The sequence below is a fragment of the Aphelocoma coerulescens genome, chromosome 5 (assembly GCF_041296385.1).
Source record: "Aphelocoma coerulescens isolate FSJ_1873_10779 chromosome 5, UR_Acoe_1.0, whole genome shotgun sequence".
NCBI classification, from domain to species: domain Eukaryota; kingdom Metazoa; phylum Chordata; class Aves; order Passeriformes; family Corvidae; genus Aphelocoma; species Aphelocoma coerulescens.
The window spans coordinates 29,132,944-29,156,548 of NC_091019.1; the positions used below are offsets into that span (position 1 = coordinate 29,132,944).

At 45.5% G+C, this 23,605-nt stretch overlaps 1 long non-coding RNA gene across 2 annotated transcripts; it reads right to left on the reverse strand.

Annotated features, from left to right (window-relative positions):
* Window positions 1–4,854: 4,854 nt before the first annotated feature.
* Window positions 4,855–12,943, reverse strand: LOC138110783 (uncharacterized). 2 transcript variants are annotated; one of them, XR_011151057.1, is made up of 3 exons: window positions 12,779–12,943; window positions 5,623–5,763; window positions 4,855–4,989 (listed from the first exon to the last, which is right to left on the reverse strand). It is a non-coding gene; the product is annotated as an uncharacterized lncRNA (long non-coding RNA). The 2 variants fall into 2 exon arrangements; XR_011151056.1 differs by having other exon boundaries at window positions 5,526–5,763.
* Window positions 12,944–23,605: the final 10,662 nt, after the last annotated feature.

Sequence of the window (23,605 nt, forward strand, 5' to 3'; positions counted from 1 at the left end):
CTTTGCTTCTTGGGAAGCCAGATAGACTTACCAAGCTGTCACTGACGCCGTAATGCAGGAAGAAGTATGTTACATGATGATGAGTTTTTGATGACTTCTTGAAATGGCTTTACACCTTGCAGCAGCTAAAAATTGTTATTCAGTCTGATTTGAATTCATTGTCACAATGGCATGTCTATTCATTTTTTCTTAGCAGTTTTCCTGGAGGTTTGAAGTGTTTTGTTCCACTTAAATTTCATCTCCAGTTTTACAGTTCATCAGTTGCAGAGCCTTCTGGACCCAGCTGGCTGTGAGCTCTGATAACCTGGAGACCTGATGTAAATCTCTTTCAGTACATGAATGACCAGTCTGGATCCTGCCCCCTCCATCTGGAAAACTCCTGACTAATCCTGCTGTAGGCATACATTTGGGGAAAGCAGTGCCTGACATGATGTCTTTCCAGATATATCTGTCCCATCTCTCCAAGTCTGTTGTACTAGGTTGCTCTTAACATCTTCATCTTTGTAATTCATGTTCCTGTTACTGACCAGGTGTCCTTAGGAATATACCATTCAGGTTATGCATCAGGCTGAAGGGTTAGTTTCTGAGCTCATTCTCAGAGCAGGCTCCCAGTGTGCCACATTCAAAATGGCCATTTTCTTGAAACCTTTATGAAATCTAGCTCAGAGTAACCCAATACAAGTTAACCCCTCATGCATGATCAGCTTGTTGCCTTGGAAGCCCACATGAATGCTGAGCCTTAGGCATGGTGACTGTCTTACCTCCCAATAAATTATGACTTTTTTTTCATTTTTTAATCACATTAACATTAATTTACTTGTGTGATATCAAGATCTGATGCTTTCACTTTGGACTTTGCTGAATGAGCAAGGTTTGAATGGGAATGGAGACACCCCTCACCTCCCAAAGCCCTCTCTATCTCTAGAGGAGAGTGTTGCAGTAGGGGCTGAGCCTCACACCCAGGGCCTCATTCTCCAGAGGCCTTGTGAGAGCACACTGTGCCCAAAAACACAGGTGGGAAAAGAAAGCCAGCTCCTCTGGCTGCAAACACAATGCTTTGGAGAATTCAGTACCTCGACAGTTAACACTGCATGTACCATTCACAACCCTGTACCTTCCAAGTGTGTCTAATCACTCACAGCCCTCCTGCCACTGACATGGCCTTTCTCTTTATAGCTCTGCTAGAGCGTGTTCAAGTTTCTGTCAGAACCAGAAACATGCCACACGCTGCTTTAATCCCTTTAGCAGTGCATAGACACAAGCAGCTCTCCAATAAAAGGGTGAGTGCCACCCCTGAACTTCGCTAATTTGTCACAGTCAACAGGATTTTTTTGCCTCTCTTTCACAGCACAGCAGTAACTTAACAAGCCTTTGATACGCAGGCTGGTCCCTGTCGCATCTACAGACTGATGAAAGTGCTGAGGGCGGCAGCGGACAAGGGATGCTCAGCTACAGAGTGAAAACAAACTTCCATCTTAGCTGTCCCCATCCTCCCCACAGCAGAGGAAGAAAAGGAAGGGTGAGGAGGAGCTCTTTCCTAAACCACCCTTGAGGCTCCCCCTAGATGCAGTCTGGGTACTTCTGTTTGGGTGCTTCAGTTTGGGTGCTTCCTATGAGGCAAGAGGCCACCCACTTCCCTCCATCCCCATCCCCTGGCAGCCTGGCAGGGAATAAAGCATCCTCAGTCTGGTTCTGTCATCCTGGCAAAGCAGCAGGGCCTGGGACTCCCCAGGTCACCCCTCTTAGGTTTACAATTTGTAAATGCTTAGGCAGATGGGCCTGGCTAGTTCCACAGAAATGCCGTACAGGATACAGCAGGGGCCCTGCTGAGCAACATATTTTTTCCTCTGCGTCTTGCAAATTGCAGCCAGCAGTGAGTATGATCAGGTTTTTTTTCCTCCTGTGTTTAGGAAATCTCTCTGCCATCGCTCGTGGAGAAGGAAGAGCTGGGTGTGCTTTGAGTGTCAGCATGAAGGTGCATGCTTAGCTCAGGAACATGAAATAATGTGACAAACTCAGACAGCGAGTGCCTCGTGTTCAGCGATCCCAGACAGCTTCCTGAAAGTAAAAGGGGGTTCTGGGCTCACTCTGCCTGAAGCCCTGCAATAGGTCCCACCACTTTATGTGTGTTTGTGGGAGCACTGAGTAATGCATGTGATACCTGGGAGGCCAAGACCAGCTTTTATGAGGCCATGCCTGAAGCCCCTTCTGTGCTACTCACACCAGCCTTGCTGACCCTCATCAGCTGCCAGTCTTTGCCATCTCCTTTCTGCTTGACAAACCCTCCAGGCTTATATAACTCCTCTCACTTGCCCATGAGCCTCAGTGGCTTTAGGAAAAAGAGAGAAAATGAAGCTCAAGAGCAAATTTCCCTGTGGATTAGGGGGAGAGAGCCCAAAAAGTGAGAACAGAAACCTACCTGGATAAAATTGCTACTCCCACACCACGTCTCAGTTTGCCAGGGGATATTTGGTGCTCCTCACAAATAATGGAGGTAATGGGTGCTGGTAAATGCAAGTTCCACAGCCTTGCTGTGTGTGTGTGTGTGCTGTGAGTGGCTGCAAGCCTGTTGGGGTGTGCACTGAGAGTCTGCCTAGTGCCCAGGAACCAGCAGCAAAGGTGGCTTAGAGCACACACACTGGTTTCTCAAAAACAGCAATGCAAGTTCCACTTTCAAGCACTGTCAAGCTCATTTTAAGGGCCTAGAAAGAATTGTGCGCACGCACGCTATGTTTATTAAACACACATGCAGTTAAACACAAGTCAGGATGGCTCTTTTCCTTTCAGGATGGTGACCCTGTTCTAGGGAAACTGATGAAACCCTACAGGAGGGAGATCTGAGTCATGAGAGCTTCTCATGGAAACTTACTTCCTGGCCTCCTTTTTGCTGTGTACTGAGAACAGGAGATGAACTAAGGCATGGTGGAGGGAAGCTGCAATTGCATGAGCTCTCTGAAGCACGATAAGCAGTTTTTATTCCTATAAAATGTGTGGTCTTCCAGTATCTACAGCCTTTCCTGCTTCTTCTTTATCCCCTTTGCCCTCCTCACTCCCAGTCATGCTCAGGGAGCAGCCTGTGGTCTTTGGTCACACATCCATTCAGTAACTTGCAAGGTCCCATCATTTATAATTCTTAGACACACAAGCTGCCACTTTCACATACGGAAATTCCCAAAGGTCAGAGAAGGGAAATGGTTAATTCCTTTTATTCAATGCCTAACGTCCCCCCTCATCCCCCACTTCCCACCCCCACCCTGTGTGAACAGGAAGCTTGAAAAGGAAAAGCTTTCTGAATCCAGCAGCTGGGAATGGAGGAATCCTGGAACTTTATGCTGCAGAAGCTCAGAGACAACAATAAAGTTTTCCCCACCGTCCAAAGAGCAAGTATATATATATATAAAGAGTTATCTCTTCAAACAAACACATGGGGGATGGGAGGGGTCAAAATCCCAGCAGGCAAGTACTGAATTGACTAAAGTCTAGCAAGCAGCAAGCACTGTGAGACCTGACTGCATCAGCAGCTCAGTAAACTGGAGAAGCTGGGGAGAAGCCTAGCCAGGTGTGATTTACAGGTGCTCATAGAGGTGTGATTTACATCTTTCTCATAACTTGTTTGCACTGCTGAGAGATATGATTCCAAAAAACCCTCTTTCAAATGCTATGTCCCATGAGGAGTGGTCCTGCAGGTAGAGTGCAAGGATGTTCCTCTCTGTAAGACAAGCCCCAGACACCAAGATCTTACATCCTTTTCAGATGGGGAATTTGGGGTGGTTGAAATCTGTGCTATCTTTGGATTTTTGCCAACCTGAGTAGGAAGATGAGAATGAGGATGATTTGCTTAAAAAGTACCAGAGTGCCTGCCAGGACTGATGGGAAGCCAGACTCGTGCCCCAAGGAGTTTACTTTCTAATTGAAAGCAGAAGCCTGTTAAAACAACTTTCCAGGAGTCTGGCACTGCAAAGCACATGCCTATGCTTTTGACACTGTGGTAGAGATTCTTAGAGATCCTTATGGAGGGTGTTAGGATGCCACAAAGTTTCAATGAGTAATGTGAACAAATAATCATCTGAGAGGAAAAGATAACAAGCTGAGTCGTGTATGCTGCACTGAGGGTGAAAGGAGAGTGAATTTGGCATGAATAATTTGGAAAATATCCTCCCACTTTCAGAGCACGTAGCCCCAAATCAAAGGTCTTTAAGCCTGATGGTCAAAAGGAGCCTCTAAAGTTACTCCTGTGTCCTCTCTGTGAGTGTCCACATGCACTTGCCAATATGCAAGCAGGAGCAACTTCCAAGAGAGGTATGAGACCAACCTACATCTTTACAGGAATGAAGATGCTTTTGGTAGAGTTTCACTCTGCAAAGATGGAGTCTGCTGCTGTGACTCAGACCTGCTGCAGCATGTTGCAAACCTCGGCACCATGACCCTTAAACCAACTCAAACATGAGCAGGTGCAGGTTTTATTTCAGCGTCTAGATTAAGGAGTTCACAGATTCTGTAGACTGCCACCAGACTGATGTAAGCAGGAGCAACATAGCCTGGAAGCTTTACCAAAATTAATGACTACTTACAAAGCCTTCTCTAGGCTATCTTGGATGAGCAGTGGCGGTTAAATGGCAACAGGAGAGGCAGGGACCTTGTATTTTATTTCCCTGCTGATCCCTTGAACCATATCACTGCTCCATGGGGTTGTGAAGAGCTCAGGGCTCCTTGGAGGAAGGAGGCACCAATCAGGTGCTATTCCACAAACTGGAGGGCACAGCCCACCCAGGGGCTGCCCTCTTGGTTCACAGCACTTCACTCTTTCACCTTTCAAGGTCTCAGGAAAATGAGGGGTAAGAAAATTACCTTTATTCAGCCTTCATGAAGTGTACAATAACAAGTAGATGCATGCAACCATTGCCATCAGCTGCACTTAAACACAGTGAACCCTTTCTCTTCTGAAATGCAGGGTCCTCCTGCTCCCATGTTTGTGAAGGTCTTCCACAACTGGAGGAGGCAATGGAAAATAAAAGAATTATCAGTGGCCCAGCTATACCATCCCTCTGCATTTGTAACCCAAAATCTCCTTCTCAGAGACACAAAGTCATGTTTGTACTTGGCTCACAGTGAAATTCATCACAGTCTTCAGATATTTCCCCTTTTGAACCTTTGGATATTCTCTGCTATTTACAAATCTGTGTTACTCGAATGCTGCCACTGCTAGGATGTGATATAATGACCGAACTCTCAGGTCTGCAGTGTCTCAGGGGACCCCACCCTGGAGTCCCAATTGGGCCATGCCAGATGGCCTTGATGCCATCCCTCCCACCACTGGCAGAGTGGAAAGGGGCATTGGCAGTGCCTGCTCCCCTCCAGCATGCCCCGGTTGGGGTGGCCCTGGGGACTGTGGCCAGATGGCATAGCTTAAAGCGATCCCACCCCAGCCCCAAGGCACTGCTGGCACCACACCAGCCCGGATCAGACCACAGTGAGTCCCCTGCTCTGCAAGAGCTGCCAGGCTGGGAACCAGGAGCATGTTTTACCTGGCTGCAGAGCCCCTCAGTGCAGAAATGTCTCGAGGCTTTCTGCCCACTACAGCCATTACACCATTTACTTGTTTCCCTCACACCAAACACTGACGTGGAGCTGTGGTTGCTGATCCGCATGCTCTCCCATCCCCTTGCCCGGTGCATTGTTTTCCCTTCCATTCACCAGCCCTGGGTCCATCCATCCATCTGCAGGGTTAGGATCCGCAAATCTCTGAGGGCAGGCAGTGTCCTGCTGTGTTTAAAGGGGAAATAGTAAATGCTGCCTGAGTCACTGTTGATGTAAATAACACATCATATTTGACAACTGCTCTAAGGCAAGGCTTCATTAGTAGTATTTTGCGATCTGACTTCAGGGACTGCTTTCTGAAGTTCTCCTTTTTTTTCCTTTTCTTTCTTTCCCCCCACTGTCTTGTTTGTAACATCCCCTTTGAACTCGTGACAATAAAATTTCCTTCCCCACTGATTTAGTCCTTTTCCACTTGGCACGCATGGACATTTTCCCTGCTGTTTCTATGGAACCAAAGTCCCCATGAGTCCCTTTTGTTTACTTCCTTGCAAGTAGCCGAGCATCGTCGGTGAGGTCAGAAGGAAGGTGCATGGCTCTGGGAATAACAAGAGCGATGCTGCCAACACCAATAGGTCATTAAATTAACCTGCCTTGACACCTTTCCCATTTTCAGGCTCTCACTTTGAAGATTCAGAGGTCTTATATATCTCTACCCACCACCACACTTCCCGATTTCAGCTGGCACCCAAAATGAAACTACTAAAATACTGAAAAAAAAGTTGTAACGTTTGTGCAGTAGCTGAGCCAGGAAGATAAGGATGATGAAATGCCTCACTTCAGGAACAGGTCTGATTAGCTTTGGGATACAGAATTTCTGCTGTGCCCTCTCTGGCACAGCATTGTGGCACTGGCTGGGTATGCTGGATCAGCTCCTGCCTGTCCCACCAATGCCGCCACTCCACAGAGGCTCATCAAGCCCAGGGACAAGGAAAACAACTCAGAACAGACAACCTTCACATACAGCCAGTTATTTGGTTTGTGGAAAAGAGGTATATTAAATGGAGATGGTTTTCTGAAGCACCACTGGCCATTGTTGGAAAGGGGGTCAGATTTTTGGGATGAGTGGTTTGATCCAATGTTACAGATATTTTGTTCCAGAAGCATCTTACCCTCTGCAGATAGAAGGTGCTGCACAGTCAGATGGCACCTGGGGCAGGAGCCCCAGGACTCAGATCGATGCTGCTGGCTGAGTCATGCCAGCTACTGTTGTCCTGGGTTAAACTTGATCAGTTTTATTGTCGGATTCATCCAGGAGATATTCCCAACTAGAAATAGTCTGAACAGGATGAATGTGAGGAAACACATAATTTCAAATGACTTCTGCCACCTGAAATGATCTGTAATCCCATCTCAAACTGGACACAGAGAAAGCGTTGAATAATCAAGTGAGTAAAACAGGTGAAGGGAAATTGGGTGGTAGCAGCCTGCAGGGATGATGATTTCTACACTGCTGTACCAGGTGGCTGCACAGTAGCCCCGATTAGCACCCATTGCCCCTGCCCGGCCTTCTGGCTGCAGGGACAGGTGACTGGCTAGCAGGGAACCCTCACATCAGCTTGGCTCTTCTTACACAGCAAGGCCTTTATTAAACTTTTGAAGGGGGTTGTGTGTGGTGTTCAATTGTCTCCCTGTTTGCAGTGCTGAAGAATGGAAGGTGCCTTGTTTGCAAATCTGCAAGCAGGGGCAGCTGTTTTACCTGGCTAGTTTTAACCACTGCTGTAATTTTTATGATGTCCTTTTGGCTTTTAGCCCAATTTTCCTCATTCTCTTCTTCACACACACCTCAGACCTTATCCCTACTTGCCTTGAACACAACTGAAATGAGCCTATGCCCATGGGAGTCTGGTCCTGTATCTTTAGGAAATCCTCCTTCTCTCAGATCATCATAAAGGAGAAGTGGGTTGGCTGAAATTATTGGCCCAGATATGGCGATGCTTTATGGAAGACGGTGACCACTGTAAAGGTTCCTGTGCTACTTCTCCTCTGCAAATCAAACCAGGCTGGGATGCGCTGTCCCCCAGAACAGAAGGGGGGGTAGGAGCTGATGTGCTGCCACTGCCAGCCTGGTTCTCTTACTGTGGGGGCAGCCTGGCACAGAGCCAGCGTGTCTCCACTAAGGACATTGCCTGGCCTTTTCAATTTGTGTTTCCGTTTGAAATATGCAAATGTTTTGCAAAATATGGTGAAGAAAGCTAAATAGAAAATTTCCCTTTGAAAACATTTCTGTTTATGGTCTTCCTCACCTCCAGCTCCAGTTCTCCTGTTCTTCACTCCATCCTCATTTTTTAAAGTGAAGGGAAAGAGAAATAACATGAGAGAAAGCAGAACATCCTCTACCCTTCTGAATGCAATGTTGATAAACCCTTTTCATTAGAAATCGCCTTAGGAATAGACAGTCATTTTGACAATAAAGAAAACCCTTATTGTAATGCATTGTACTGTTGGCACTGAACCCCTGCTCTCCAGGGAAGAAAGAGGTAAATATGGAAACCCTGGTTGTTGCTCTTCAGCTCTGCTCCAGAGACTTTTTGGCTGCAACCTCCTGTCTCAGGCAAACTCTCAAATCACAAGTGTCTGGGCAGTGTCCTCCACAGGGGCACGAGGGGAGGCAAGGTACAGAAGCCTTTACCTCTAGAATCTGTGGGCATGAGAAGGAATGAAGAAATAAATTCTCCATTTGAGAGAAGAGAGAGTTGGGCCAACCCCTGCTGCACACACCAAAATGGTCCTAGAAGTGGAATTAATTTATTCATTAATAACAGTTCAGTATTTTGGCCTTAATGTTGTCAGCCTGGCCGAAAGCTGGGATGCTCAGATGTAACACATCAATAGGCTCATCCCATAGTCAAGTAGCACTGAAAAACAGTAATGAAAATGCAAGAAATAGCACCTCTACAAAGAGATGCTGTGGCTGAGGTAGATGAATAGGTAAGAGAGCAAAGGGGGGTGGGTGGGCGGTGTGAAAGATATCTCTGAAATCTGATCTCCACCAGATCTTCCATACACCTGTGCACAGAGATTCAGTTGGACACAAACTGTGAGGCGTCAAGTTCATCCAGATTAACTTCAGAAAAACAGTGTTCAGTACCATAAAGATTAAAGTAGTCTGGTGATGGAAATAGGAAGCTGCTGAAGAGCAGACTAATCATGTTGCTTTGTATTAGCTCTTGCAAGAATATAGCAGTGAAAGACTTTTCACTTCCTGAGTTCCTCAATATACTTCCTTTTACCTAATTTCTTTGTTATGTGAATACAATTTCTGTTCCCATGAGCAGAGGAGGCTTCATTTTGGTTTCCAAACATTATTGTGAAGGTGGGCCTACAGTTTCATCAGTGATTACATTCAGATCTGGCTGTTGTGAGATGGAAATTATTTCTATTTTTCTCATAATAGTGCTCAAATTACCTGCTTGCTAGGGTGGGACAGGAGGGACAATGTTGGCATTGTCAGGATACCTTTGGAGTATAGGGCTTATTCTGAGAAGTGACATCACTATTTGCAGACCTAAATCCAAGTGACTTTCTCAAATGATTAAGACCAGAGCCTTAAAGATAGTCAGCTGTTTCATTTTGAGTGAAATCACGGGGATTACATACTTACATGTCTTTTAGTATGGTTGGACATAAGTCCCTCTTGAAAACAGGGCACAAACTCTAAATTTCACAGGCACTTTTGCAAGCAGAAGTTGAGGAGCCTGATGCCAGTCTCTGCTGTATAGGCGTGAGGCCAGAGTAAGTGCAGCAAGGAGCTGGACCAGAGCTAAAGGGAGGAAGTCCAACAGCTTGTTTGTGTTCTCCGGAAGGCGAGCATAACTCACTAAACAAATGTCAGGAGGGGTCACATCCCGCTCTCCTAGAAGCCAGAGGGAATTAACCTGAGAAGAAACCCATGTCAGAGGTGAAACACAGAAGGCTGAGTTTTAAGAATATAAATGGACAACTGAGTGTGTGAAAACAACAGAGGAAAATATCCAGGAGCTGTTGCATTGGGTTTTGCCACTTGCAAACTGTGTTACTGAGCATGCATGTCTCTTCTTTGCAGGACATGCATACACCTCAAAGGTTGCATTTGCCAGCCTGTCTTTGCAAATGAGCTTCCCCCACAGGGCTCCTTGGAAAATACACTTCTGCTCAGAGCCCCTTCCATGGCTTTGGCTCTCCTGTGCACTTGCACCTGCCTGGCCATCACCTTTTCATAAACCCCCTACATATGCAGAGGCTTTTTTGCAGCTATTGTCCCTTTGCACTGCCTCAAGGGCAGCAGGGTGGCAGCCATCCATGGCGACGGCTGGTGCAGTAGGGCTGCTGTGCAAGCACAATGCTCAGAAGGGATGCAGGGAGCTGCAGCAGGGATGAGGGAGAAATCCACTTCTACACCATGCCACATCACAGGCAGGAGTATTCCAGTCTGAGGAATCAGGACATCACTGTCATCCCCACAGCCATAACCCCTCCCAAAGACCTGCAGAGGACAAGATCAAACTATTACATCTATTTCTTTTTTCCACCACAGCTGAAGGAGAAATAGCTTGTGGAAGTGTCCCGGGTTCCCTCAAGAGCATTGTCTGGTTGGTGCTGCATGCAGGTGGAACTGCAGCTGGGGATAGAGCATGGGAAATGCAGACAAGGTGACTGCTGTGGGCAGCACAGGTGAGGACAGAGAACTGGTGCTGATCTTGGTCCCTTGCTCTCGTGCTGGCTACTCTGCAGGACTCGCTTTATGTTGTTACATTGATAGGTGAAAAAAGGGGTGGCTCCCCAGGGGCTATAGTGTAAAGGGTGGGTATTAAATGATCTGTTTTCTGATTGTCTTTAATCCAGTCCAAGTCTAGGTTTCCAGCTGACCTGTTGATCTCCTGCATCATACCTAGGGGTATTGCTGTGGCAGTGATTTGGATTGGCTTGTCAATTCTACAGAAAACTAATTTACCAAAAAAAAGTAAAAAATAATTCTGTTGGTTCTTTCTGTAGCCTCTAGGATCACAACTTCCAGTGCAAGGGAGGTGCCAGGAATGCATGGGTAGGATCAGGCAGGAAGAGCAGGACCACCCTTTCACCAGCAGTCCATGGTCAGATCAGATTAAGCCTAAATGGGAAACTGCACCCTGAGGGTCAGCAGATATTATTCCTGGTCATTGTGCAGCCCCGTTGTCCCCATTGTTCCTGTCTATTTTGCATGGGTGTAACCCTCCTGGTACAAGTACAGTTACTTGTGCAACATCTGTACAGGTCTTGAAGAGAAGTTGAACTTCACTGATTTAAAAGCACATCATCCTCCCAGGGTCTGAGCTTTAGCTCTGAATTGTACAGAGGATTGGCCAGGAACGGGGCCAACGTGATCTATCTGAATGAAGCCATCCAGAAGAAGAAAGCTTTCTACAAATCACCTCACCTCCCAATAAATAAAAGGACAAATTTGAAAGAAGGAAAGCTTCTGAGCATTGATAAGGAAACAAGAGCTCTGGGGGTAAAATAATTTAGAAATATCCTTCAGCAAATTGCAGCACCTGCACTTTATCTACAGATGGTGTTATTCAGGTGAACCATCAATCCTGTACATAAGAGAGAAAAAGTGAACCATCAGTATGAACTGAGAAACCACCCTGTCTGTCCTCAGTTCTGGCTGGCAGCACAGGTAATGATTTGTTCTCATTTCTGTGTATTTCATGTCCGCCTGGTCAATATTCCTCACAATAGAAACCTAAAGAGGAATTTTAGTTACAAAGAAGTCAGACAACAGAGTAGGGGTTAGGGCCCCCCTAACTGTTCAGTCCCAGGGTGTTTGCTGGTGGAAGGGAGGTGCTGATAACCTGGGCAGATATTCAGACTTCCGTTTGTTTTGCTGCCCCACTTAATCCTCGCTGTGGCTGAAGCCAGCAATGCTTCAGTTAGATTAATGAGCTGAACTAAAACAAACGCGCGAGCTTCAAGTACAGCTCTCCTGTTTAACACTGTGAGCTCCACTACCAACAGCAGCCAAGTTCAGATACAGCTCACCATTAGGAAACCCCCTTGTTCCCCCTTTTGGTTTTGCTGCAGCGATGAAGGAGAGGCTGTGACTTGAAGCCCTGGTGGTGGAGGCCTGTGTCTCCCCTTAGGTTGGGCAGAGAAGGGGCTGAGCTCATTCAGCTTTTGCCTGCTGCTGCCACCACTGTCTCTGTTCCCTCCCGAGGGGGACTGGGAAATGAACAGCAACTCAGCTGGCTTCAGGGAGAAACCTCTGGAGAAACTCAGGGCAGAAAACATCATCTTGGCCTTAGAGGTCTACCATTAAGTGAAAACATTTCTTTAGCGTTTTCGTTTTGAAGTAGCTGTGGCTGTTCCTTCATGATAATAAAATATTTTCTCAGCATTTTATTTATTGTATATTAAGGGGGCCAAATCTCCCCCTTCCTTTGTAACTCAGAGGTTCTGCTCAGATACTTTAGGAAACTACAGCACTGAAGATTCATAAAGAAGAAAGCTGAATTACAGTTGTAAGAAGAAGGGATGTGAGTAAAGGCTGTGAGTAAACAAAAAGCCATTTTTAAGAGAGACTAAAAAAAATTCAACTCAAGGAAGAAAGGGGGAAAGAAGAGGAAGGAAAGGAACTTCCCTCCTGCCAAGTGCACATGCCAACCCCCCACTCTGAAAAACATCACTTCTCATCAAACCAAAATGACAGGCTCATGGCTGAGCTAAAATGAAGACATCCACTTCTGAGATAGGACTCTGAAAAATGCAAGTCAACTGTTCTTCATGCCAATGGTGCTGAAGGGAGACTGACTGCAGCCCAGGAGTCAGATAAACAGGTGGAGGGCACAGAAAAGGCAACTCTAATAGCTGAAGAGCCACTATCAACTAATTTAGACTGTAAAAAGGATTATCCCAGCTTGGCAAGGTTGCTGTGATGCTACAGAAATTTTTTCTCCTGTTTCAAAGTGCTGGAGAAGGGAGCACAGTTCCTTTCCTCTGTAAATAGGTCACTACCTGTGGCAAAGTACTGCCAGGTGCTCTGTTATTGAAATCTTCTTGCCTAAAATGAGGGACCCAAATCCAAGAGAACAGAAATCGGCTTCTGTCACACTGAGTGCTTCACCTACACTCAGTGTATGAATTTCCAATTGTCCTGCATACAATTTCCATGCATGTGCCGTGAGCATGCTCCATCTGCCAGATCCATGCTGGAGAGGATACTTACCTGTGACAACGTCACCTTTGTGAGGTGCCCACAGGATGTCTGTCTCATCAAGGAATGCCTGGAGCCAAAACACTGGCTCCTCTGTTGCCTGTCAGCTACCTGAGGAGGCTGCAAAAGAGCTGGGGAAGGAAACGGAGGGGAGGGAAGCAGCCCAGACTCCTTGTGACCCAGGGACAGGAAGATAATCAGTAGCAGGAGCTTAAGTTAGGCCATGAAGGCAGGTGGAACCGCAGCTGCAGCTGGATGTGGGAAGTGTTACGCTGCCCACACAGCTTGTTAGCAGAAGCCTGTAGGCCTGTAGGACATTTCCACCAGCTCTCCATTGTGCTTGCTCCCCCAGAGCTCATCCCTCCTGGATCTGCTGGGTCTGTATTACCTGCAGCTTGCAGATTTGACAAGCCCAGCCCTAAGGGAGTCACAGAAATGAGAAGCTGGGAAAACATCAGAGTCTTTCACCAGCAGGGAAATCCCAAGAGTTTTGAAAAGAGCAAGAAGAAATCTTCTGACATCTCGTGAGTTCTCTCCTCCCTCATAAATTCCTTGCTTGTAAGCTTCTCCAAAACTGTGAAAATCTATGAGACTGCCTTCTGTTAGAGTACTAAAGGAAACTTGGGGGAATTTCCCCAGTCATGCTGAAACTCAGGGACCATTTAGTGTGTTATGATTTGGCAAATGTGACTGTGAGACAAGAGCTCCTCTTCGCAGATGAGCATCAACTCACTGCAATTCCACCACAGCCAGAAGGCTCTGGAAGAAATTGAAATGTGAGGCAGGCCAAACTTTTCCTACAAATGGAGCACCAGGATTGTTGAACAGTATCTCTTATTTGCACTGGTGTAAATCAAAATGTGTATTTATTGCAGATAACATAAGGAGCTGACATGGAGGAAGATCAAAGCCTGGATGTAACTAACAGCAGAAGCTGCATTTACATCAGCCAGAAAAGGGTGTTTTGCCTGGATATTGTGTTCAGGGTTTTCTGTATCTCTAAGGTTTTATTTCCTTTTCCTAACCATAAAAATTATAAAATGTGATTAACATAAAATAAGAGGCAAGTAAAGGAGTGCCCTGACTGAGCTGAGAGTGCCCTGACTCAGCTGGCACTGAATACGTGCCACCTCTGAAACTCCTTCCCCTTCCTCTTCCGTGACAGAGGATCTTTAGGGCAGCATCAGAAGGCAGTGCTCTAATGTTGCCCTGGGCTCTGTAGTTCACTGACCCCTGAGACATAACCAAAAAAAACCTGTTCTCTGGGACCCAGCTGTTCTATGAAGCTTGTTTTGAACAGCTCTGTGAATACTTGAAGCAACCCAGTTGAAGGCAGATGAGATAAACCTGCCCTGGGCACCTGAGAGTAAGAGTTGAAATCCATCCTTCACCATCACAGGGGAGACAACATCTTGGCACTGGTGCAACAGCATTTCTGCTCTGCACAACCGAGGTATGGGGGTTTTGCTCCATTGCAGCTTTTGCTGACTGAAGCAAGAGGGCCTTGGGTTGCAGCAACCCTACTCAGAACTGGCAGGAAGCTGGGTACAGGTCAGTGTGTGTGGCTGCATCCAGCTCAGGACCAGTCAGAGCACAGGTAAAAGGTGAGTCCAAGAGAGTCCACCACACCTGCTGCTATAGGACCACTGGACAGACCCACAGCCCAGGAAGCAACACCACCCCAGGCACAGCACAGGGCAGCAGCCAGCAATGTCCAGGGAGACCACTACGGACCAGCACATCATAGCCCCCAAAACCAAGAGGTGATGACTGTGTTGATCTTCCATGGTAAAAAAAAAAAAAAAAAACAGCTTTCAGGAAAACAGAAGACCAAAGAAGCAGCCACTTAAATCAGTGTATCTACTCACGAGAGTCTGACTCTTTTAGTTCTAGAGAAGCACAGCTGTATTATTTTACTACCATAGCTAGAAGATTATTTATATGTGCACAGTACAATTTTTAACTCACATTTTAGGCATCTGTGTTTACTCTGCTGGAAGCAGGTCAAGCTAGGAAGTGTTCTAGTTCATGCTGACACGTACAGAAGGCTGTTCCGTGCTTCTGCTGAGAGCCTCTGAAAAGAAAATACACCACTTTGGAAATAACTCTTGAAGTGAGCACTCCATCTTGTTTCTTTGTGTTAGAGAACGAGGGAGGAACACAGGGAAAGGCAAGTCATATTGGCGCATAGAATTTGGACTGTCTGGAAATAAACAGTGATGAGTGGAGGAACTGCAATGTGTCCTTCACAGAAAAATTTGAGTCTTTTGCATGTTCAAGCAACTTTCTTTCTTGCCCTTTTTCTTGGGGTCAGAAGCAGTGTGAATGAGAGAGTCCTCTTCAATGAAACTTTGTGTATCCATTTCCATATACATCCCAGGACATAAACACATTGATTTTAAAAACCATCTCCTGTGTGGGAGGCAGTTCCCTCCACCTTCATCACAAGTGAGGAAAAGACAGGTGGTGTCATGGCATAATCCTGCACAGCCTCAGGATGGAGGCAAGGTGAATGCAAATCCAGAATAGACCAGAATGGGAAATGAGATCAGAGTGAGTGCAGGACTCAGCCAAAGCCTCGTGGGATGCTGATATTAACATCGGCAGTAATCTGCATCTACATCACCCTGAACTCCAAGGTGCCACAGGCAGCCATTGCTGCACCGATGTCAGTGTATTTGCATGGGCCACTGCAAGTCCTGCAGCTACAAGGCAAGGAGACCTCTGGCACCCCTTGGTGTGGTTCTCAAGTGTACTTGAAAAACCCTGTGCATGTCTGGGGAGTTTCCCACCAAGCAGCCTGCAGATGAGCAGTCCCTGTACTGCACAGGTGGGACTGGACCCCTCTGCTGGGACCCTCTGGGTGATGCTGGCACTCAGCAAATGTCTGGCACAGTCTTCCCAATGGGCTCAGCATCCTTCTTGCAGAGACAGATGTGGTCAAGATATGAAGCCACAGAAACCTCTCTGTGAAATCTTGTTTCTAGGCTACATCTCACTGAACTCCTTCCACTACATTAATTAAATCCTGATTTACAGGAATGGTATTTGTTTACACATTGTTATTGTTGTTAGGAATTGGACAGGACAACAAAAGGTCTCTGCAGCAGCTCAGTCACACAAATGCTTTCAGGGACTCAAAGATAATGGCACCACAAAAGAGAGTTCCCATGTCCAGGGTGCCTGTATCAGCTGAGGAGAACTGACAGCAATATATCCTCCTCAGCAGAACCACTGTGTGCTGCTCTGCAGATAAGAGCTCTTGCCAGCCTTTCACACATCCACATACGTTACACTTTGCTGTGGATTTCGCTAAGGAAAATAGCCATAAGAAACTCTGCTCTTCACCCCAGGTAAACTCCATCTTTCAGAGACTGCTGAGGTCCTCAACAGAGATCAGGACCGGGGCTGTCCCCTGATGTTAATGATTCACACACCTCTGTCCCCAGCACTCCACAATGAAGGTGTCACTGCCATCCTGGGAACTTGATATGCATCTGCTTGTGCTGAGGAGAGTCAGGAGCTCCAGGGCAGTCAGATTAGGACTGAAGTAACTGGTAATGTCTCCCTAATGGCACTCTTGCAAAATTTTCCCTAAAGGGCTAACCCCAGGAAGCCAGTGCACCACAGCTGTTAACACTCATATCACAGAATCACAGAATCATTTAGGTTGGAAAAGACCTCTGAGAGCATCAAGTCCAGCTTTCAACTGATCACCACCTTGTCAACTAGACTGTGGCACTAAGTGCCATGTCCAGCCATTTCTTGAACACAAATATACTACTGCTTTCCTGGATCCTACACTGTGGTCATGAATGTGGTTATACAAGCTGTGACAGCTGTGACACTCCTGGACAAGCTTCTCAGCTGAGTTTCCATCTCCACTCCACCATGCTGAAGCTGCAAGAGATGCTCCACCCCTCCATCCAGATTTAAACTGTCTTGGGCTCATGGGTGGCTTGCAACAGCACTAAGGAAAGAAAATCTGGTTAGACATTTATTTGATCAGAGCAACCAAGAAGAGAAAAGGGATGCTATTTGTCAGCCAGAAACAAACATGTTTGAGACTATTGCACCGCAACACTCTTATCCACAGCCAAAGTGATATCTTCACACACAGTGAGAGGAGACATATAGTAGAAGAGTAGGTAATATTATCTTAATCTTATAACAGTATTTCTGAGTGACATATGGGAGTTTATTTTACTTGAAGTCAAATAATACGAAATGATTTTACTGAGCTTGTTAAATCCATGTAAACCAAACGTGAAGTGGATGTGCAGTGCTGTAAATACCCCTCAGCTGTAAGACTTAGTGCTAAAGAGGCTGAGAATGATGCCATGGAGCAGCTTCCCTGATGCAGACAGTTGTGTGAGGGAGCTGCTGTGAGGGACACCAGCCATTCCCCATTGCAATTCAGGCACTGCCTGTCCCACTTCCACATTAGAGCCTATCACCTGGTCCATTGTGGCCATTCGTTTGTCCACTTATTTAGCAGGGAAAAGCCAGTATCAGACCAGCTGAAAATTTCCCTCTACACTTGGAAACAGCAGCTCTGTTGCTAATAACATCAAACAACTGCATTAAAACCCATGAGGGTCTCAACAAAAATATGAAGGGTAGATGGATCATCTAATGAGGTCCAATAAAGTTTGAAAGTCCACAGTCTGTGGAGTGTGGCCACACTTCACTGGATCCTGAGGCTGCCAGGCTCCACATTAAAGGAACAGTAGGGAAAAGCATTTCATAGACTCCCCTGATATACACCAGCCTTCCCAGGGACAGCCTTTATCTACTGTGTGCTCTCCTCGTGGTCTGCCTCTGAAAGAGGAGTCGCTGTGCCAGGCGCCTGCTGCCTGCCCTCAGCCCGCGGTGCAGCGCGGCTGCCTGAAAGCACGGTACCCCACGGAGACCCTCCTCTTGTGAGCCCAGAGCTGGCAGCACTCTGCTCAGAAGGCTCCCTCCTGGGGGTTTTTAGGAGAGTGCTTTCCCAGGCTGCGAACCAGCGCACTCAGCAGCCGTCATCTGTATCTGGTAGTCTTTAAATGTCTCCAGAAAAGCAAATTACATGCAGAAAACAGCCTGGGAAACTGTTGGCAAAGAGGTGGGGGAAGGTGTCATCCTTTTTGGATTCAAACCATTGTTTTCTCACCAGGTGCCTAGTCTTCTTCCTTGTAATCTTCACCAGTATTTCTAGGGGGAAAAAAGACTGTTCTCTATACTCTGCTTGGAGAACCCTGAAGACATGATGAGAGAACAGTACCAGGGAAGCTTTGGGGCATGTCTTCTCCGAACTCCTTTCTATATGGGGCTCTATTCTCCCTTAATCAATTGCATGTGCTTCCACTCAGAGAAGGTAAACCCAATAAAAACCAGAGTCCTGACAACATACCTAATAATGACCATGTTTGTAACGTAAGAGCAAGAAGGTGATGAAGGTGTTTTAAGTTAATTTCTCCTATCTGACAAAATCGGGATGGATGCAACTCCACGCAAGTCTGGAAAGCAGGCACGGCAGCTGTTTGAACATTTCTAGATTATGTGGACAGGAACCTCTATTAGTGTGCAGGAATAATAGCAGTAGATAATTAGCAAAAGAGAAGTTGTGCTAATAGTGAATTACAGCACAGTTTCCTTAGCTCTCCTACAAACACATGCCTCCATCTATTCAGCTCCGTTATTTCATCCTGACAAGGGGAAACCCTGCTTTCCCAGCTCAGTGTCTTAAATCACATATTTAATCCCTAGAGGTGTCAGCCCTAAGTTCAAACTTCTTTGCAGAGTGAGGAAGGACACCAGAAAGTCTGTAATTGATTTAAAGTGCTTATGGGTCAGACTGCAAATAGGTAGTTCTGTATGGTATTAGGAAGATGAGCCTCTCTTTTGGATCTGGCTGGCCCACTAGCTTTGTAGCATTCTCCAGGCATGCAAGCATATTCACTGCCTGAGTAAAATTCCTCTATCTCTTGGTCTGCCCATTTAAACCCATCAGTCCGCTCTGCAACACGATGCCCAGGGTACAGGATGAAAATAATTTTTCCCCTAAGCCTGCACAATACCTGACTCCAGCAGATAACCTTGCTTGAGCCCTGAATGTCCTGACTTTGCCTGTCCATCCCATTCATTTATTGCAAAAATCACAAGCAAGAATATACAAGATAAGGAGCCAGTTAGCTGCATGAGAACACAATATTGAAATGAGCAACAAACTTTAGATTCTAGGCTAGAAAAATCTCACCTTTGCCCATCACCTAATTGAAAATACTTCCCATAAACAATACGGAGTGTTGTCTGCTGTGTAAATGTCAACTGCACTGAAGGGACTCAGTGATTTCACTGTGACTTTCTCCAGCCTTTTGGCCACAGGCAGAAAGTAAAAATGTTGTAAGCCAAGTTCAAAATGGTAATGCACCTTCAATGCCTAGCATTTTCCAAATCCCTCCTTGCTTTCCCTCCATAACCCAACAGCTTTGTATAAGAAGGATCCTGAAGAGCATCAATGAAAGCACCATACAGAAAGGATCAATGACTTTCCAATAGGACCTTGCAAACCCCGGGGAAGTTCTTTATTAACCCAGCACCAGCTTCTACCTCCCACAAGCAGTTCTGGAGAGCAGTGGAACAGTCAGGAGCCAGGATATGTGCAGGACACCCACAGCTGAGGAGGAGGCTGGCACTTGCCTAAAACTTAAAAGAAGTATCAAGAGGGACCTGCTTTGGAGGTAGAAGGTTCCCTGGCAATGGACTGTGGGGATATTCTAGCTGAAATTCCATCGATCTGCATTCACTATTCATTGTATCTCAGATATGTGCTTGAAGATGTTATCCTTCCTGTTGCTACAGAGGCCTTCAAATTTGGCTAATTCCAACCTTTTTTTTCTACACCCCAGCTATCACATACGTGTGATCTCCCACCAGTGGTCAGTACATATAAAATGCTGATATAAATTAACTATAAATAAATGTCCAGAGTAGGGAAACAGAACGGCTGTCAGGTTCTGATTACATTCCCTTGCCTGCCCCTGCATTGCTTAAAATGCTCCAACTGTCCTTTCAAACTGAATTTAGCAGCACAGTATTAGGTAAAGAGCTAACTAGTGACTCTGCACAAAACTCCACATAATGTTACTCTCCTGCACTTGCAAACTTCAGCCAGAATCAAGTCATAGAAAACTTTTCCAACAATGTGTGCTACCTGGCAACTGAGCTTTGCAAGAGCTTTTCTGTATGGCACGCTGACCCAACTGCAAGCTCCCTTTCAAAACAAAGTGTAAAAACACCCTACCTCTTCTTCCTTTCAACCCAAAGTGTAATAACACCAAGAGATATCACTTAGCCCTTGTCATTGCATGTAATACACTTGCAAGTATCTTGCAGCAGCTCCCAGCCTTTGGGGTTATTTCCTTTTTTAGCAGTCACTGCAGTGAAACAATTGCAATCTCCTGTAGAAAGCAGTATGCAAAACATCCATTAGAGAGGAACAACTTCTATAGGAAGTTCTTCCTTTTGCTTTTGATTCTGTGGACCCTAGATGGTGGCACAACAGGAACTCACAACCAGCTAAGGTAACCCCCTTCCCAGAAGGTGCAGCCCCTATGCTCTGCTGGCACTACTAGGCCCAGTGGTCCAAAACCACAGACCTCCAGAGCACCCAGACATCATGTCTAAAATATGGTCTTCATCACTGCACCCTTCTCAGGTCTGAATCTGGTTCTCAATAAACTGCTCCTACCTGGATCCTGTTTTGATGTCCCAGCAAATCTGCATTGTACATGTAGTCATCTGGCTTGTCCTTAGGAGGCACCCAAATTTCTCCCACTCTCCTGTTTTCCACTCTTTTCAGATGTTGACTGGGCTGCCTATCCAAGTGATCTGCCGCCATCTCCTGTGCTTCCCCTGGAAACATGTCTAATCTGGATAAATTACTGGCCATTGTCCTTCCCAATGTGCCTGTTTGAGATATGCCCAATTTCTGCTCTCATTTGAAGCCTTGCCTCCTTTAGGAAGTGTCATGTCTTGGGAATGTTCCTGGTGCTCAAGCAGCTCAAAGGCAGGTTCTTGGTCATGGTGACCCTGGCATTTCCCTCAGCTACTCTCCTTTTTCCAATTGGAAGAGTGTCTCTGTTCTCCACTTTGCATCCTTCCCAACCATGCCATATATGAAATTTCCTCTTCCAGATGCACATATGAGATTCCTGAGCAATTATGGGTGTCTGGAGATGTTCCTCCCTATTTCTTTTTGCACTGTCTTATCTGTTCTCAATCCAACACTCTCACCCACACTCATGGACTTCATCCTGTGGTCTGACATTGAGTCATTCCCATTCCTGAATAGCAGAGGAACAAGACTTGACCTTACACTGAAGGGTAGAAAATGGATATTACTCAAAACTGAGCCCTCTTCAGTCCTTCAGGCTTGAAACCTTTTCCTTTTTTGATTCAGGGAGGGAGAAAATCCCTCTGAGAGGCAACAGATGAAACCTTTCTCTGCACTGGCAGAGCATTGTCTAGGGATGTTACCACTACTCATAAAGTATTTAATTTTATGAAAAAGCAGTATTTTTTTAATACTCAGGAACTTCAGGTTCTATACTCAAAATTAGTTTGTCACTATTTATGATACCTGGGGTAAACTTTAACATGTAGATTTTCCAAAGAAGCCACAGATCTTCAGTAAAATGGGAAAGCCAGCAAAGAACATATGGTTCATTTTGGAAAAGAAAATAAACTAGAAACTTAACTGAGGGTTAAATTAAAAAAAAACAACTAACTAATGCTGTCATCCCAGCGCTGGGCCGTCTCCTGATCACAGACCAGTCCAAGAGAAATTTCAGGTTGAAACCTACCAATTTATTATTTCCTATCTAAAAGGCGAATCACTGGTTTTTGTAGAGGAAGAATTCCTAAAAAAATTGGTACGAGAGCACCAGGTACAAAATCTTGAGAAGCACATTTGTTTATGCCCTTTCCAGGACCCATCTGTGTTACACAAAAAGCAATTTTTCTTGAGGGATCCCTTCCCCATCTTAGCCAGCCAGGTCAAATGGGAGCAGGACTACCTGTCCAGGCAACCAGCTGGAAGGTCAGCTCAGATATTGGTGTGGTTCTTCCAAACAACATTTTGTACCTGGAAAAAGCACCTGAAAACTTGAGGACTGTGGCTTAAAAATTAAAATGTAGATTTAGGAAAAAGATCCAGAAGAACACACTGGAATTTCTACATAAGGCAGATCTGGATGCTTCTGTGCACCTTCACATCAGCCCATGCCCAATGCTTCTCTTCTGTATTTACCTGTTCATGAATGTGTATGGTTTATTCTTCCGTTTGCTTTCAATGCATTGGATTCCAGTTCATGACAGTCCTGTGATGTTTGTCATGCATATCACTGGAAATCTAGCAGATTGAAATGATCATCTCTCAGCCAGATAACTTGACAGCTGGTTTCTGAAAGTGAAACTTGCACAGAGGTAAAATGTCAGTGGCTTCAGGCACAGTTCAAATGACTGTTCATCCTTTACACAGAGTCCAGTTAATTCTCACAAAGAGACGTGCTTTCTCTTAACAGCTATTTCTTCCCAAGAGTAAAGACATATGGTCAATAGAACAACTGCTTTATCAAATGCAAACAAATTGAGCCCTTGGTCTCCATCTTATCATTAATACAGTGTTTATCCATCCCATGTTGCAAGAGCATAATATGTTCCAAATTGGAGTTCTTGCGAAAAAAAGGCCTTCATTGCCAATCCTTCCCCCTCCTCATGGTGAATTCTTTTGTTAAGAGCTTCAGGAACTGGAATTTCTCTAAGCAATTCCCTATCAACACCATCTAACTCTCCCCCCCACCCCCTACCCCACACACACATTTTGATTAAGTTACAGAAATCATGTGTTGCACAATGCAAAGACACTTGACTTCTCTGCTTTATAGTATGCGCAGAGGAAAACCCCTCTCTTGTTTCCCCTCATTCCAGTTCGAGCCTTAGACATTCCGGTAAATAAATCCAGCATTCACACTGGAGAGGAACATCAAACGTCTTCAAATCATACACACTTTTCTTCATATTTTTTACCAAAAAGGTCAATGAATGCTTTTTCTCATCTATGCCTTAGGGGGGTGTTTGTTACTTAATGTTTATTGAGTAATACCATATTTGCTGTTCCTGGAATCTTCCCATTCTTGCAATGCTTTCGTTACTGTGAGGATATGTGCCACATTTCCTTAAATCTCTATTGGACAGCCAGGCAGGAGAGACACTGCAGGGTGAAAAACAGAGGGTTATAGTAAAAATGAAGTTTCAAGGTAGAAAAACCTGAGCAATACAGAAACAAGACATAAGACCACAGTTTTCCTCCTACTAGTGGAAGACCTAATTTGGTTAGACAAAATTGACTTTTTGCCATTCTTTTACCTCATGATATGGTGCTGAGCATGTGCTCCAAGCAGAGGGAATGGGAGAGAGGAGCTGCCACAGGTCAGCTTTGCACAAGGCTTCATCTCTGCTAAACCACAAAATGGCCTGAGGGTGAAAAATACTCTTCACTGTTTAACCTGAAGACAGCTGAAAGGTTCAACCCAATACTTTTGTTCGAGAGGGAATGAAACAAAATTTAGAGAAACACAAGGAACTTTCTGAGTCACACAGTCTCATTCTCTAGTTGGAACACAAAGCACAGAATGATTTTCAAAACTTACATAAATAATTTGCTTTTGCCTGGAAGGGAGATAGGAATTACTACAATGTTGCTCTTTAAAAAAACCCAAAACCCAAGAATGATTAATGATCCTTTTTCTATTGCAGAGAGGAATGTAATCTATGAACAACACTGCAGTTCCCCAG